This window comes from Pipistrellus hanaki (assembly GCF_964339955.1).
Source record: "Pipistrellus hanaki genome assembly, chromosome: 9".
Classification (NCBI taxonomy): Eukaryota; Metazoa; Chordata; class Mammalia; order Chiroptera; family Vespertilionidae; genus Pipistrellus; species Pipistrellus hanaki.
The window spans coordinates 41,055,818-41,073,064 of NC_140511.1; the positions used below are offsets into that span (position 1 = coordinate 41,055,818).

General features: G+C 36.9%; 1 protein-coding gene across 4 annotated transcripts in view; it reads right to left on the reverse strand.

Annotated features, from left to right (window-relative positions):
- UVRAG (UV radiation resistance associated) overlaps positions 1-17,247 on the reverse strand; it is a 262,695-nt gene that overhangs the window by 108,162 nt on the left and 137,286 nt on the right. The window lies entirely within an intron of this gene.

Sequence of the window (17,247 nt, forward strand, 5' to 3'; positions counted from 1 at the left end):
GGACATGTCCGCAACCAATGTACATGCCCCTGACCGGAATCGAACCTGGGACCTTTCAGTCCGCAGACCGATGCTCTACCATTGAGCCAAACCGGTTTCAGCACAATTTGAAAGGTTTTTAAGTAACTTTTTTTTTAGTCACAACTGCCTGTTTCTTTTTTATAAACTCCCCTTTTTGTTTTATACATACTACTAGAGGCCCGGTGCATGAATTCGTGCATGGGTAGGGTCCACCGGCCTGCCTCAATTGGGGTGGGGGAAGGGGGCAATCAGACACAGGGCTGGCTTGGGAAAGGGGCCATGAGTGGTTGACAGGCTAGCCCTGCCCCCGGTTGAATTCCCCATTGAACTCCCAGTCCAGGAGACAATTTGCATATTAGCCTTTTATTATATAGGATTTCCTCCTTCATCTTTGGGAATTCTTAACATACCTAAAGATCTGTCTTCAAGTTATTTTTTGTTCTCCTCACCTTGTTCTTGGGTTTCCTCTTTGAATTTTCTACCCCAAGATGTTTTATAAAAATATTAAAGTGGAAGAGAATTGAGTGAAGGAGAATTAAAGTGGAAGAGAAGTGAAAGAGAATTGAGTGAACCTTTAGTAAGTGTATAACCCTCAGATGGAAAGAGGCAATCCATAAGTGTATATAGGGTCAAATGGATTTTTAGTATCTTTTGGGAGTTCAAGTATTTGGAATACCATAGAGAAGAGAAGGATATTTTTTTCAAAACACATCTGGTAAATATAATGATTGGCTGAGTTCTGAAAATTCTGATTTCCCAACATTATCTGATATTGCTCTGTGTGTGTGTGTACACATGCACTCAGGCATACCCATATGTGAAACTCACGACAATAAACCATGCATGTACTTCTAACTTAAGATTTGTAACCTTTTGTTTCATTGGTTAGTTTTGAGTAAATAAACTGTTTATTGTTTCTCCAAATGAGTCTTGCCAAACAAATAGGTCCTGATGCTGGCATATTATTGCAGGGAATGAGCATTGGGTCATTTCAGCATATTAATGTTATTTTCACTTGAAAACTTAAAACACTAGATAAATATTCTAAGCAAAGTAACTTTTAAGTTGGTCCAAAAAATTTAAAAAGTACTTTTTAGTCAATTATCAGTCAATTATTCTGAATGGCAACATGACTGTTGTCCCAAACCACCTACCAACCAATCTTACCTTTCTCTGTTCAAAATCAGATTGTCCTTGCTCTCCCAGGGGGATACCTAATGAATTTTGTGATTGTTCACAAGACAAGGGTATGCCAGGTAAAGAAAGGAGTGTTACAGGGTTAAAAGATGATACAAAGTAATTTTAGTTCTCTCTCAAATGAGACAATAAGCTTAGATAATATGTTCACTTTGTTGCTTTATGTCTGTTTTAAACACATCTAGCATAAAGTCTATTCATATGGTAGATACTCAGTACCATTCACAGAATTTATTTTAAATTAATCACTTATTTTAAAGAGAAAAACATTGTTTTAATTATTGATGTTACCACTGCTTGCTATATTTCAAAGGCCTAGAACAATGTCTGACACATAGTACACATTTTCCAAACATTTGATGAATTAATGAATAGTTTAGCAGACTTGTGTGTGCATTTATAATTGATACCATAAACCTTGATTTTGAATTACCATTTAATAATACAAAACTGAGTTAAGTATCTATTCCAAATTTTATACTATAAAAAACAGGCAGGTTCTCCCACAACCCCCAAAATGATATAAAATGAAAAGGGAAACTTCTTTCAATTAAATGTGATCAACCTGCGTCCTCTTAGAATAAATAGTACCGCCCTAACCTGTTTGGCTCAATGGATAGAGCGTCGACCTGTGGACTCAAGGGTCCCAGGTTAGATTCCGGTCAAGGGCTTGTACTTTGGTTGCAGGCACATCCCCAGAAGGGGGTGTGCAGGAGGCAGCTGATTGATATTTCTCTCTCATCAATGTTTTTAACTCTCTTTTCCTCTCCCTTCCTTTCTGTCAAAAATCAATAAAATATATATTTTTAAAAAGAACAAATAGTACCAGTCAGTTCCCCTTGAAATATATAAGCAAAAATAAGGTGCTATTTATTAAATTCCTTTTCAGCCAACTTATGAATCTCCCATTTGTGATTTATATAAAAATCACAAATAATATAGAACCCATAAAATAAGAAAAGAAATTATCGTATCTCTCACACAGAACACTGCTTTAGCAAATTTAATATTAGGAGGTGGCTTCTAAAAAGTTTTTCCTTCAATAAGTAATTTTTTAAAGCTGGAAATGACAAATTTATGCTACTACATAGTCAAATATAAATATCCCCTTGTATGGAATAGCTTACAACAGAAGTTGTCTCCATAAATTCATCATCTACACATTTAAGAGTTTTAGTATAGGTGTCAATCAAACTCCAAGAGACCTGTCACTTCTCATTACTTTACCAACCTTATATTTATATAAATTAAAATAATAAAATGCTCCAGTTGCTTATTGGTGTGTTTAATTAACTTACAGCAGTAAATTCCCATAACTAACTACAGTTAACACTTCTGGTATTTCATCACTAGACTCTCCACACCATGAACCTGGGAGCCATCATTTATATTAATGGGAGTTACTAACAAGCAGCATGGGAAGAATTAATTCTTTTGTAAGTCCTTTTAAAAGGTTTCCAATAATATAAGTGAGTAGCACTCCAAATTCAAGGCATTACTTAACATCAATATTTGCTTTAAAGGAAATATGGAGAACTGCTACTATAAATTTAAAACCAATCAAGAAGCAAAAGCCAGTGTACAAAAATTATATCCATTATTTAAAAATCAACTGTGTGTTAATAAAGGAGAAAGCTGAATACCAAGAATCATACATTCTAGTCTTAAAGGAAGTAGGTTAAAAAAAAAGTTTCACAGTAATGAGGACTCAGAAAGAAATACTGAGGCACTTTTCAAAAATTAATACTAGCTATTTAATTGGGAAAACTGCAATACAGAATAATAAAGACACCTAAGAGATAATTTAATTATATAATGGAGACACAATAAATATTTGTAAATTATGTATGTGTAAAAGCTACTCAGGAGTCTAGTATATAACTAGGAGTGAGGTTGTTAGTTTGAGAAAGGTTTATAAAGACTTTACTGTATTAGCAACTTGCTCTGAAATAGATGAACTAATAAAAAAAATCTCACAAAAAAATATGAAAGTTCTTTTTCCTCTCTATGCTTACCAAATTTGGTACTTAAACAGAAATCCTATTTTATTGCCAGGTTGATGAACATAAAATGCTATCTCCTCTGGTTTTAGTTTGCATTTTCCTGGTTACTAGTGCAGTTGAGTTTCTTTTATGTTATTAGACATTTTGTGTTATTCTTCTATAACAGCTTCTTTATATACCACTAGAGGCCCAGTACACAAAATTAGTGCACAGAGGGGAGGGTGTCCCTCAGCCCAGCTTGCACCCTCTCCAATCTGGGACCCCTCGAGGGATGTCCCTCTCACAATCTAGGACTGCTGGCTCCCAACCACTTGCCCGCCTGCCAGCCTGATCACCCTCTAACCACTCCCCTGCCAGCTTGATTGATGCCTAACTGCTCCCCCGGCAGCCCGATTGCCCTTAACTGCCTTTCCCTGCTGGTCTAGTCACCCCTAACTGCCTTTCCCTGCAGGCATAGTCACCCCAACTTCCCTCTCCTACTGGCCCAGTCACTCCTAACTGCCCTCCCCTGCAGGCCTGGTCGCCCCCAACTACCCTCCTCTGCTGGCCTGGTCATCCCTAACTGCCTTCCCCTGCAGGCCTGATCACTCCCAACTGCCCTTCCTTGTAGGCCTGGTCCCTCCCACTGCCCTCTCCTGCTGACCTGATCACCCATAACTGCCTTCTCCTGCTGGCCATCGTGTGGCGGCCATCTTTGACCACATAGGGGCAGCAATTTTGTGTTGTTAGTGATCGTCAATTTGCATATTACATCTTTATTATATAGTGTATCCATATTTCTAATGAGCTGATTGTTCCTTTTCTTATCTATTATATATAATAAAAGCCAGTGACAGTTATAGCGGAACAACCAGAACAACTGGTTGCTATCACCACCAGGGGGCAGATGCTCAATGTAGGAGCTGCCCCCTGGTGATCAGTGTGCTGCCACAGCGGGAGCGCCACTCAGCCAGAAGCCAGGCTCACAGAGGGTGAGCATAATGGCGGTGGCGGGAACCTCTCTCGCCTCTGCGGTAGCACTAAGGAGCAGCTTTTGGTAAGGAGCAAGCAGGCAGGCGGAAAGGAAAGGCGAGCCTGGCAGTAAATAGCTGGCAGGCAGGTGGTTAGGAGTCAGGGTCCCCGGACTGCGAGAGCACGCAGGCTGGGCTGAGGGATCTCCCCCTCCCTCCCCCTGCATGAATTTCATGCATCGGGCCTCTAGATATATGAAGGTTTTCCTTATATATTCTGCATACTGGCCCTTGGTCATTTCTGTGCTCTGAACATCTTCTGATCTGTGGCTTGCCTTTTCATTTAGTTATAAACAAGTTTTTCAATGAAATCAAATTTATGAAACTTTTCTCTTATTATGGTCTATACATTTCTGTGATTATTTAAAAGATCATTTCTTAATTGAAAGCCCTGGACTATTTCATTTCTAAAAACCCGAGTCTCATTTCTACTAGAATGAAGTAAGATTTAAAAAAAAAAAAAAAAAAAAAAAAGTACAGGCGGAAGAGAAAGAAATGAATGTTGTGACTAATATATGAATTTATTCTGTGTACAGACATTTCTGAGTGACTATCATATGCAATAATTTTATGTAAACTCTCTTTTATTCTTCATATTTCTCTTTATCTTTATTTTTAGGTAAGAGCACAGAGTCTAATGAGATAAAAGTAACTTTTTAAGGTGTGTTTGATGCTGAAGTTCTTTCAAAAGAGTAAAATAAGAAAGCTACAGTTTTTCCTTTCTTAACTTTAAAACATGCAGTTTTTATTACTTAAATGCCAATATGGTTTATCCCTGTTAGATAATTCTATATGGGAGCAAGCATGTGTTTTAGTAAAATTAGTCAAGTTTTTGAAAACCAATCTGTAATCTAAGACACTTTATAAAGATATGTTACTATGCTTTGAGTAAATTAATAAATGTATATTGATAATAACCATTTAAAGCTAATCATCTTTGAGAGTAATTTTTATTTTTACATAGACTAAAGGTTAAATTATAAACATATCCTTCTTTTATCTATGCCTAAAACAAAATCAGTGAGCAATTTAAAGTGAAATCTCTTATCAGGCGAAGTGAGAAACTAGAGGCTTTGGCCAATGGGAAGGTACAGTACCTGTTTTGGGCATGGGCATGCGTATATGTCTTGTTGCATCTAGCCTTTGCTTGGACAGCTCCTAATCCTTTCCCACACTCAGATATTTAGGGGCCATTTCCTAGAAAATGCTTTCTTCTATACTTCTCTAGTTGTAGGACTTCCATTCAGCCAGGTTTCAGGTGGTTCTGAATGATGGTTGTTCTGTATTTTAGTTGCAATTTTGATGTGGCTGTGGGAGGTGGCAAGTACATGCCTTTACCCAAGATGCCATCTTGGTCTCTCAGAATAAATTGTGCTTTGTGTGCTCACACTGTAAGCCTACTTTTGCCGATCCCTGTGTATTATCCCTCTGCCCCTGCAACCCTCAAGCACTCCATCGAGCCTCTACTCTGATGTGAGTAAACTGCAAACCAGAAAAGCAGTGAAGTTCAAGTTGGGGTCACATGTCAGAGTCATCTGGTTTTCTTTTTTATCCCACTGTCCCATTACATTACTGTATTTTAATTTAGTTGGTTGCAGAAAGCCGGGATGACAATAATACTAGGGAAGACTTCTTCATCCAGATAATAACATCAGCACTATAAAAGCACACCTCATTAAAAACAACACACACAACAATATGCTTCCAAGTGTCAGCGATGAAATAGCTGCACAATTACTTGTGACTCATTTTCCACATTCCCTCTCTCTCAGTCGAACGCCTAATCTTCATAAGGTGTTCATTTCCTGTCTCACCCAGCAACCCCATCTGCAGTTTTATTTTGTTGATCTCTCCTGCCTAAATTTCCATGGGGATCCCTCATTTTAAAACGTGCTCTTTGCTCTCACTCCTGCACACAACCCCATCAGCACTGTCGCCTGAGCCTTGGATTACAATAGGCACAGAAGTTAATAGTTTGCCATAGTCCTGAGGGACTATATGAAATAATGATTGTCCTGGCCAGAGCATTTAGAGTTAAAACTCCGAGCTACGGTATGGAGTGTCAGATTACCTAATAGCATTTGCAAAAACTGAACATCCCCTTTGCTCTCCTAATTCAATTCAAGAAATATTGTGAGTGCCTACACAATGCAGGGTTCTCTGCAAGGCGGTGAAGTAAATTAAGTTGTAGTTTCTACACTGAAAATATTTTGACAAGTATAAGACAAATAACTCTAATACACCACTCATATCACTGTTAAAATGAGTGTATATATAATCACACTTCATTTCTGAAAATTGTTGATAGGGTTACAGAAGGCTAAAGGAGTCCACCAAACTATGGGAAATCAAGTTTTAGATAATAAGGGAAAGGCCTTATGTTCATTCACAATTTTGATCCTAGGGAAGGCATTCCAAGTAAGCTGAATAGCATGAACAAAGAGTATCAATGTGGGAAATAATATGATGTGTTTGGAAAACAATAGCTTGACTGAACATAGGTTAGAAATGGAAAGAAAACTAGTACAAGACAAAAAAGCAGTAGGCCAGGCAGGGAACCATGTAATTGGAACATGCTCTACATTTGTTTTAAGAATAAGGGCTTCAGCATTCACTATGTGACAGCTTCTAAGACACACTTGCTCAACTCATTAGTAGGCAGCAGGCAGTGAATGCCCTGAGTAGTTGCAGTGAAAGAGACAAGCCTTCAGACCTGCAAAAGCTTTTTTCCCTGAACTGTGAGAAACCTCATCAGTCCTCTGTGTTTACACCGTTCACTAAAGGATGATGTGCCTAATGGCATTATGACAAAAGGAAACTTCATACTATGCCACTGGGTTGCATTTAAAATGTTCCTTAACCTTCTCTTAGGCCCACCTTTCCATTAAGCACCTAGAAATAGTAAGGAGAATTACATGGCTGCTGGGAATTCCAGTTGTAAAACTCAATGAATACATAATGGTTGCAAAATTTTATTGAGCATCTTCTATATGCTAAACACTGTGCTTTATTTAATACTCATGCTAATCTAGTGGAATGGGTATTGTACCAGGTGAACCAAGATTCAGAGAGGACATTACAGTCACTCAGTGATACCAACGTAACTCCGGAGTCCTAAATAATTAAAAATATAAAACAAGCTCCACCAAGTATAAACAAGTCGAGGCAAGAAAGAAGGGAAGAGTGGCACTTTGCATTGTACTTTTCAGTGAGAGAGGAAAAAAAAAGTCAAGTGAAACAACTGATAAATGGGATTTAAATAATTAACATTTTCAATGAGAACTTAAGGTAGTGACTCTGCTTAACATGCATGGATTCATATCATGTCATCTTTCACAGGGACCTGTCCCTAATTAGGAAAAGGATGTTTATCAGACACGGACTCATTTTGGTAACCACATTACCTCTGCCTCCTAATGCTTGCTTAAAAGTATCACGCTACAATAAGCACCCCATCTTCTGGGCATGCTTTCCTCATTGGACCATGAGAGGGAATGCTGATAACTTGTGATATGACCTCATTTCATCTTTATGATTTTTCACAGAGCGGAAGGGAGAGGGATAGAGAGCTAGAAACATCGATGAGAGAGAAACATCGACCAGCTGACTCCTGCACCCCTCTCCCCCTACCAGGAATGTGCTGCAAACAATGTACATGCCCTTGACCGGAATCAAATCTGGGACCCTTCAGTCCTCAGACCGACACTCTATCTACAAACCGGTTTCGGCCCATTTCATCTTTCAATCTGCTTCTTCTCCATTTGTGAAATGAAAATTAATCAGATGACCTAGTAATATTCTGTCTTGTTCTAAAACACAGCCTAGAGTTCTGCATGAGCATATATATATATTTTCATCTTTGTGTCTGTCCCATAGTCTACCCTTAGGTAATTATAATGGAATCGAACTACATACTTTGGGGAGTTTTACATGAACAGAGAATTTTCAATTAGGTCACATTCCTATAATCAGATGGAAAATATAAAAGACCTAATAATTTCATTCATTTCAGTAATATTAAGTCACCCTAGAAAATATTTATTTGATTATACTTTTAAGTTGCTCAGCAAGGAAAAGCAGAAAACCAAAGCATTGGTCTACCCACTGCCTCAAGTCATCACATTCATTGCTCAGTTTAAAGGTTCCTGAGTGCTCTAAATGCCTGCATCTGAGTAACAACCTATAATAAAATGAAGATGAAAGGCTATAAGAAATGTTCAAATTTACAGGATAAACAGTAGAAGAGTTGAAAACTTAAGCTTAAGCACAGGTAAAAATCTCCTACTTCTGGAACAAAGCCATCAGATTTCATTGGCTGCCATGAAGGCAAACAGATGCTAATTTAGTGAAAACAGCGACCATTTCTGAACTCACAGCTTGATTAACAAACAGAAGCTGAGACCTTTTATAGAAAGGAATCTATAATTCTAAATATAAGATGCTGTCAACAGGTGTTTAAGTTTGCCTGAAGCAGGTAATAACATAAATGAGGAGTCAGAATTACAGCAGTCTGAAAACACTTATGTTTTCAATATAAGCCTTATGCCAACAAAATCCCAGGTGCCAGTTACTATTCCTATAGAGAATTCACTTCTCATACCAATAATGTATTCTAACTGCTTCAAGAAGACATCATTTGGTGGGGGCGGGAGAAGTATTATTCACTTTGCAAGAAGGTATTGTTGCCAGGCCAGAGGGGGTAGGCTGAAGGAACACAGAGACAGGATATGTGTCTGCTCACTGCCACTCTGCAAATTCCTTTGTCTCTTCATTCATGGCAAAAAGCAACCTAGTTATGCTGAAGAGGAAGCTCCATAATCATCCAGACATGCAAAGATGGCTGCAAGAAAAATAAAGACTCAAAACCACAGGCTTAGGGACCTCGCTGCCTGGCCAGTCTCTTTATATATAAGTGTGCATGACTGTCTAATGTATCCAGTCACAAAAAAGGTGGTAGATCATTAAGGCACATCATTCCTTCTCTCATTAGCATCACATCCACGTGCAATGACTATGATCTGGACCCAATATCATCTGATTTTGGACACATCACAATCTTTTTGTACTCTACAGTTTCTGTATCTTATAAAAATCAGTCAATCAAGTAAAAAAGGCAACTCCTGGGGTTTTAGTCAAGATCGTCCATAGGAATAAATGTAAGTACAGAAATAATCAAGAAAATGGGAAAAGCAGCATTAACATTTCTCTAGGTTCCAATAATTCCACTACAGAAAAATAGCTGACCATCTTTTAGGGATTTGTAAAAGCCTTGTATTGAACAGGCCAAAAACTTTCAAAAGTGCCTGCCAATTATACCACCCCCTATTTCTCCTTCTGAGACTAAAGCAAAAAATTTCAGACCTCTTTTGAGGGCTTGGAAAAGCCATGTGCTCTGACCAGCTATGTGCTCAATGACTGTCTCACGGATCCACTCTGAATGTATTATCTAACAGACAGTTACGCAGCACAAGAGCAATGACTAATACATTTCATTTTAAAAAATCACTTTAAAACCTACTTTTCAGTCCTCGGTGGAAGAAGCAATAGGGGGAAAAGAACACTGCAGCTGGACTCTGGTTACATTCCTTCGTGTTTTGTGGTCTGTGCCTTCAAATGAAACGCAGCAAAGATTTCGGAGTTTCCCTTTACAGTGTGCAGGTGCACAAGAAATGGTTTCGGCAAGGCAGCAGTCCAGACCAATGTTTCAAACAGGCCAGACAAAGGAAAGATCAAGTCCCCCAAACCACAGCAAAACTGGCTGCATAGGGCTTCGAACTCTGATATTTCATGTGCCAATAGGCAAATGAGGCAGGTAATCAGAGAAGGCAGAGGCTGAGGATTCCTAGGTCTATTACATTAAGTATAATTTGTCCAATGAGTCATTCAATTCATATTTCCCATCTCCCATGAAGACCTGATTCCACCTAATACCCTGGAAAGGTTTACATCAAACTGACAGGAGAAAAGAAAACCATGTCAAATCTGCTCTTTCAGTGATACAGGCTAAGAAAAAGAGGTTGATTCAATCAACAAGCATAATCAATAAAGGTATTTTTATATATTTATGCATCTATGTTGTTCCAAAAAGGCTTTCAAGTGCTTTGGTAAAGTGCATAAAACCAGCCAAAGAATTTGACAGTTCATAAAATCTAAGACAGATAAATGCTATCTATCATAATGTGACATACCACTAATTGTAAGGTGCAATATTAAAATGTCAAAAATATGTATAGTAGAATCAATAAAATACAATATGTGTTTCATTGTAGGGGGAATATAAAGTTATTTCACAAAAATGCAATTCCTGTGGTTCTACTGGCTGCCAAAAAAAGCGGGTAACATAATCATCTAAACCTAGCTGCCCTCCTAGATTGCTTAGGGAATCAATCAATCAATAAACAAATTATCACTACTACTCACTCTGGGGCATACCACTTGGAGCTGTGCACATGTTAAGCTGTTCCTTCACAAATTAAAGAGTGTAGAAGGAAGAATACAGTATTTATCATTCTGAGGACACCCTTCCTTCTAACTCCCAAAGTGATTTTGCTACATAACTAATATTTTAAGTCCTCATGCACAAATTTGACAAAAATCTGGAGAGTTAGTTTTTATTAATATGGAACCTGGGGAAGGTTGGGAGGGATGATCATTCTCCACAAAACTACAAGATAGTCTTTGTCAAAGCCATATCTGGTCATGGTGTCCTCTTATTTAAAGTCATCTAGGGTTTCCTTTATATCTTATAAGTAATGCTTTTCTTCATTAAACGGAATGAGGTCAGTGAAAATGATGGAGTAGGTAGATCTGAGGACTTGTGCTTCTAGGGATACATTAAAAGTTAATAATAAGCAAAAGCTATCAGAATCAACTTTGACAAAACTTTGGAAAATAGTCAAAGGTTGATTACAACAATCAGGTGAAGTTGAACCAAGGAAAAGGAAACTCAAAATCAGGAGGAAAGTTTTGGAGCATTTTTACCTACCCTGCCTCCAACTCCCTCTTCAGCTCAGCAGTAGTCTAGCCTCAAAGACAGCAGCCTACATTCCAGTGTGGGGCCCTGATCCCTGGTTCTTTTCGATTCTAAAACAAAATTGTGTAGGTCTGTTCTAACTTGTCTAGGGGCTACCTAAAGGACTAACGCAAGGTGCCTGCCTCTGTTTTGCCTAGTCAGAACTCACTCAAAGGTGAAAAGCAGGGTACTGTGTTGAAGATGTATAGCAAACGACCCAGAGCCTTGCCATGCAAAAGATGAAGGCTGAGACATACAACCTGGGAGAAAAGGGTGGGGAGAGTTTCTTTGAGAAATGAGGGCATCCCAAAGTGCCCCTATACCCTTGGGAACACAGAAGTTCCTCATATGCCCAGAACTTCTGCGTATGCTCAGAAAAGGTCTGAGAAGACCCGAGGCTTTCCCCTCTGCTGATCACTAGCCTTCCTGAAAGCAATAAGTGAAGTCTCAGGTCTTAAGGTTGAAATGGAAGGAAACGAGACAATTACTCAAAGCTGTATAAAGAATAAAGAACTCTAATAAAGGTAAGTACACAGGTAAATAAAAAAGGCATATTATGGGCACATAATGTATAAAGATGTAATTTGTCACAATAACAACAACATAAAAGTGGGAGGACAAGTGTAGAGGAGCAGTTTTTATATGCTATTGAAGCTAAGAAGGTACAAATAGTAACTCAAAATGGGTCAAAATGATTAAACTATTACAAGAAAACTCTTCATGATGTGGGATTTGACCATGGATTTTAGATATGAAACCAAAAGCATTTTCAAATAAAAAAGATAGACAAAATACATCTAATCAAAATTTAAAATTTTTGTGCATCAAAGGACACTCTAAAGATAGTGAAACCACCTGTTTTAATTGCTTTGTATTCACTCCATTGATAAGAGAGGGATTACTGCCCTAGGGTTATGGAAATGGCTGAACATCTGACAGTGGACATCTGACACTGGATAGATGAAACTGAGAGCACATTAGTAGTCACAGATACTCAGAGCCCAGGTAAGAAGGACATCTTATGCCATGTAGGGTCACATAGCTACAACGGGGAACAGAGAGTGAAATTAATAAACAGAAATCTCACTTAAAATGGAGTCAGAAGACTAGAAGAGAGAACTCTCATGCATGTCTCATGTAACGAACACTGGTGACTCCAACAGGAAGAGAAGGATCTTGCATCTCCAACAGCAAGTGATACCACATTACCACCTGAGAGGAGGAAGAAGAGATTCCTCCTTGTCTGTAACAGCTCAAGCAATGGGAGACTGCCATAGCTCAGACAAAAGTCACTATACATCCAATGTTCAGTTTCCTCCAATGGACTCCTCATTTACCACAGCTCTCCCTCCCCTGCCCCCCACATTAAAGACAGTTTCTCTCCTTTGTTTCTCTGGACTTGCACATAATTCAACATTAGACCACATGTCCTAAATTGCAGTTCTTTGCTGTGCCGGAAAAACTCATTTTGCTGGAGAGGTATCTGGCTGTCTGTTTGTTTAAGATCAACATTATGGAACAACCAGAAACTGTGAGAGGCAAGTGTTGTAATATCAAAAGGATGTAGTGATGACTGGTTCCTATGGGAAAGAGGATGTGATTGGTTTGTTTCCATAATTTACAGCTGGCAGAGAATTGAAATTCACTACTCAGGAATCAGGAGGAACTACACCTGCTTATTGGTGGAAAAAGAAGGTTATTTGAATAGAAGAACTTGTCCACAGGAGCAGAGCGGATCGGAGCTACTCAAGGCCCTCTTGGTTTCACCAGATAATCAAGGCAGTAGATAATATTGCACTTAAAATGTAACAACTCTGAGGACAGGAAAAATACTCGCAAACGATATGTCTGATAATGATTTAGTACCGAGAATTCATAAAGAAGGCTTACAACTCAACAATAAAAAAGATGAACAACCCAATTTAAACGTGGGCAAAGGGCTTGGATAGTAATTTCTCCAAAGAGCCAGCAGGCCCATGAAAAAGTGCTCAACATCATTAACCATTAAGGAAAGACAAATCAAAATCACAATGCTATACCACCTCGTACCAGGGAACATAAACTGATGTAGCTGCTGTGGAAAAGTTTTGTGATTCCTCAAAAAATTAAACATAGAATTTTCTAGCTCTCTATCTCTCTCCCTTCCTCTCTGTAAAAAATCAATAAAACATATATATTTTTTAAATGTACTTAAAACCTGAAACCGGTTTGACTCAGTGGATAGAGCGTCGGCCTGTGGACTGAAAGGTCCCAGATTCGATTCCAGTCAGGGGTGTGTACCTTGGTTGCAGGCACATCCCAGGTAGGGGGTGTGCAGTAGGCAGCTGGTTGATGTCTCTTTCTCATCGATGTTTCTAGCTCTCTATCTCTCTCCCTCCCTTTCTATAAAAAATCAAAAATATATTTATTTTTTAAATGTACTTAAACATAAAATTACCATATGACCTAGCTACTCCACTCTAAAGTATGTATGCAAAACAATTGAAAATGGATACTCAAACAAATACTTCTACATGAGTGTTCATAGCAGCACTATTCACTAACCAAAAGGTAAAATAACCCAAATGTCTATCAACAGATGAACGGTTAAACAAAATGTGGTATAAACATTCAATGGAGTATTATTCAGCTAGAATAGTGAATAAAGTACTAATGATGCTACAATGTAGATATACCTTGAAAACATTAGACTAAGTGGAAAAAAACCTTAGCAGAAAGGTCACATATTGTATGATTTTATTTATATGAAATATCCATAACTGCTAAATCCATACAGACAGAAAGCAGATGTGAGGTGCCTGAGGCTGAGGAAACGGGGTGCAGGTTGGGGAAATAGGAGTGACATTTTAATGGGGTTTTCTTTTGGGGGGATGAAATGTTTTGGAACTAGAGAGAATTGGTGGTTGCATAACATTGTGAATATATTAAATGCCACTGAATTGTACACTGAAAAGTTAATCTTATGTGAATTACACCTCAATTTATTAAAACAAGAAAAGAAATTATACCCATGTCCCCTTTTGTCAAACATATACATTTCAGACCCTTTAAGTGTTTTTAAAATTTAAAAGAACACTTGGGTTATAAACTAACCAATCAATGCCATTGAAAGGCACTGGCTTATACGATATATGTACTCCTTGCTCATCACTGACAATCCGAGAGTCACTGTCCCACCAGATGCAGCACTAAATTATTCCATCGGTGCCTATCTTTCCTGCCCTTGCTCTTGCAGTTTCCTAAATACAGTAGAGGGCATTCATTGCTTCATGCCCATGGACACAACAACCAATCTACAACAAGGAATCTCAATTCTAACTGCAATCAGAATCACTTCCAGGAACTTTTAAAAAATAAACACCTCATGTCTGGGCTCCATCAAATGGATCAGAATTTCTGTGGGGGGAGGCCAAGAATATGGAGGTTAGAAGTTCATTTTCAAAACTTCCCAGACGACACTAGTGTATAGCAGCCAGGATTGAGAATACTTACCTAGAATATTTTATAACCATTTCCCTTTAGCCAAGTGTAGTGCTTTCTAAACTCCATTCATTCATGTACCAGTTTTGGAAAGTTCTGTTTTTCCAGAAAAGCATCCATTTCATTTGAATTTCAAACTTATTAGCATAAAGTTATTTATAAGATCTTATCTTTTAATGTCTGTATATATGTAATGACACCTTTTTTTCTTCACTTATATTAGTTATTTTGCCTGTCTCTTCTCTTTCTCAATAGCCCTCCCTGAGGGCTTATCAATTTTTAGCTGTTTCAGACTAGAACTTTTGCCTGTATTATTTTTTCCAAGGAACAGTTGTCCATTTAATTTCTGCTCTTATCTTATTATTCCTTTCATTCTACTTTCATAGGGCTTAACTCTTCTTTCTCTAGATGTTTCAGGAGACTTAAATGATTAATTTTTACATCTTTCTTTTTTTCTAATATATGCAATTGAGGGTATAAATTTCCCTCTTAGCAAAGATTTAGCTGCACCTTACAAAGTTTCATACGCTATATTCTCATTATTATTCAGTTTTAAATAATTTCAAACTTTCTTTATAATTTCTTCTTTAGTCTATAGGCTAAAGAGAAGTATACTATTTAATATCCATACATTTAGGGATTATTGGTTTCTTGTAAATTCCACTGTGGTCAGTAAACATATTGTGATATTTTAATCTTATGAAATTTGTTGAGGACCAGCATAATCAATTTTAGTAAATATTCCCTGTGTATCTGAAAGAAATGTATATCTCATAATCTTTGGTGCAATATGTTTTCACCTATAACTTAGATCAAGCTTACTAATTGTTCTGTTCAGGTCTTTTAGATTCAGATTTTTTTTTTTTTTTTTTTGGTCTGTTATTCTAAGAGTTAATGAAAGAAAAGTTAAAGTCCTCTCTGTTATGACTGTGGATTTCCTTGTAGTTCTGTTAACTTTTATCTATATATTTGAAGTTATAGCTTCAAAATATATATATTTTACTTATTTTGCTAATTTCCTAAGAGGTATCCCAGTGACCTAAAAGAGTTTTACAACTTATAAAAGTGCTTATTAGTCCCCATAGTGTCATTTACACAGTAGGGAAAACATGGTTCATTATCTCACAAACATACATTACAAGCAAAGAATTTAATAGTTGCAATGACATTTTTGACTAATTAAAACTGGGTTATAGTAAAAGAGGGTTTCTAAAATGAAATTTACCTAAAGAAAGACAAATATTATCATCCAATATTTTCTTTTTCCCTATTTTTTTTCAAAAAAAGTATTTATCTATAAAACTACGTATATATTTGGAATTGACTGTATTATCATAAAATGTCCCACTTAATTACCTTAAATTTCACTTTTCAAATTTCACTGTCTGAATACCAGGGTTTCCTTTTCTCCACATCTTTACCAGCACTTATTTGTTGCTTTATTGATGGTATCCATTTCTCACTGTGGTTTTAATTTGCATCTTTTTAATGATTAGTGACATTGAGAATTTTTTCATATGTTTATTCAGCCTGACAATATTAATTAACATGTACATTTAATGTAATTACAGGATAAGTTTGGGTTCATATCTACAGATTTACTATTAGTTTAGGTTTGAAATTAATGTTCATTTTCCTTCCTTCTCTTGCCTTCGTGTGGATTAATCAAGTATTTGATTTTCCCCATTTATCGCCTCTATTAATTTTTTGCTTGTACAAAATAACTTTAATGGTTACGAGATTATAACATGTATCCTTGATTTATTAGAGTCTAATATAAGTTAGGATTTTACCAAAATCCAGATAATACAAGGATCTTAGAGCACTTTAACTCCATTTCTACTTCCCAACTTTTGTGTTACTTATAATTATAATTATAATTATACATTATAATTCTAAATATACTTTATGTATATTAGACTTAATAAGATATCCCCCTTTTATTTGTAGTCAAAATTAATTTAGAAATACTCATATTTACTCTTTGTTCCTTCTTGCATTTTCAAATTTCTGTGTGAGATTATTTTTATTCTGCTTTTAGGTATTTCCTCTTAATATAGGTCTGTATTTTCTTAGTTATGATGGTCTGAAATATTTTCATTTTGCCTTTACTTTTGAAGGATATATTCATTGAATATAGAATTCTAAGTTGGCAATATTATTTTATAGTACTTTTAAAATGTAATTGCATCAACTTCTGGCTCTCAATGATTCTATTGAAAAATTAGCTTTCAGTCTTATTATTACTCTTTTGACATTTAGTCTGTCTCTTTTTCTAAGTACTTTTAATATTTTCACTTTGTCTTTGGTTTACAGCTGTTTCACAATAATTTCCCTAAGTACTTTGGCTCTATACTTACTCTATGCTGTATTTAATACTTCTTGAATTTGTAGCTTGATGCCTCATCAATTTAAAAAATGCTGTCATTAATTCTTAAAATATTGCACTTATCCTATGTGCTCTTTTTTCCTTCTCTGTGACTCCAATTATAAGTATATAAGTTATTTTGGTTGTGTCCTATAC